The sequence below is a fragment of the Pteropus alecto genome, unplaced genomic scaffold, assembly GCF_000325575.1.
Source record: "Pteropus alecto unplaced genomic scaffold, ASM32557v1 scaffold25, whole genome shotgun sequence".
Classification (NCBI taxonomy): Eukaryota; Metazoa; Chordata; class Mammalia; order Chiroptera; family Pteropodidae; genus Pteropus; species Pteropus alecto.
The window spans coordinates 27,300,304-27,301,372 of NW_006441955.1; positions in this window are offsets into that span (position 1 = coordinate 27,300,304).

Genomic DNA, 1,069 nt, shown 5'->3' on the forward strand with positions numbered 1-1,069 from the left:
GGGTTTAAAATGTATTTAGCACTCAAGTCTTTTTGCTGAGTAGGTCTTAATTAGAAAGATGTTTTGCTCTAGAAAATTATGGTGAATTAGTATTTTTATAACAAGACCTTAAGACCCTGGGAAAAAATTTAAGGATTTTTATGGAGCTCAGTGCACATTGTTCAGCTAAATTTTGGCACAGTTTCAATTTGAGACTCTAGTGAAATTCAATTGGTTTATTTTATAATTAAAAACAAGGAAATCATAGTAACAAAAATATATAATGTATAGCACTTGTGTTTATAATAGAAATATCCATAAAGAAAGAAACATGTTCTAACTTTTCTCATTAGTCCAAAGGGAATTGCATCTTTAATCACACAAAGCACAACTGCTTTCTAATTTTGTTTAAAGTGTTTCAATACTTACAAAAACCAGATCAGGTTATTGTAAATCTAGAGCAAATTAGAATCATTGGCCTCTGCTCAGCTCTATGTAAGGGTTCTATGTAAATCATAAATTTAATGGCATACTAAGACACACATCTGTTTCAGTTTTGTAGAAGTTAATAATCTAACTACAGAGTATTTAAACACTTCTTTCATTAACTGGAAAATTGAGGCAAAGATAGACTTCCCTCAGTTATGAGGTGTAATATTTTACTACCAATTTTTGATAAGCTATAAATTTACCTAAATAGTTAAAGATATTTTTTTAAATATTCAACCTGGTAATCTATTTTTGACGTTCCATGATTTCTCCAGATAGAAATATTCAATATAAATAAATAGGCTGGTATTATCATCTCAAACCTATACCTGCATAAAATATTTTGATTTATATATGTCATATTTAAAATAATTTTGCAATAGGGCACTGAAGAGAAAGTAAATACTGAGTAATTATATAAAATGTCAAAATTGATTTTTAAAAATATTTTTCAGATTCCTTAATTGATTACCCATAAGTTTATTTTTAAATGATAAATGATAGTCTTCTGAAGGATCCATATTATTTAAAAATAGTTTATATTCTTGGATTTCTTGAACATGTATATTTTACAGCTAACATTCTTACTCAACTTTTTAAA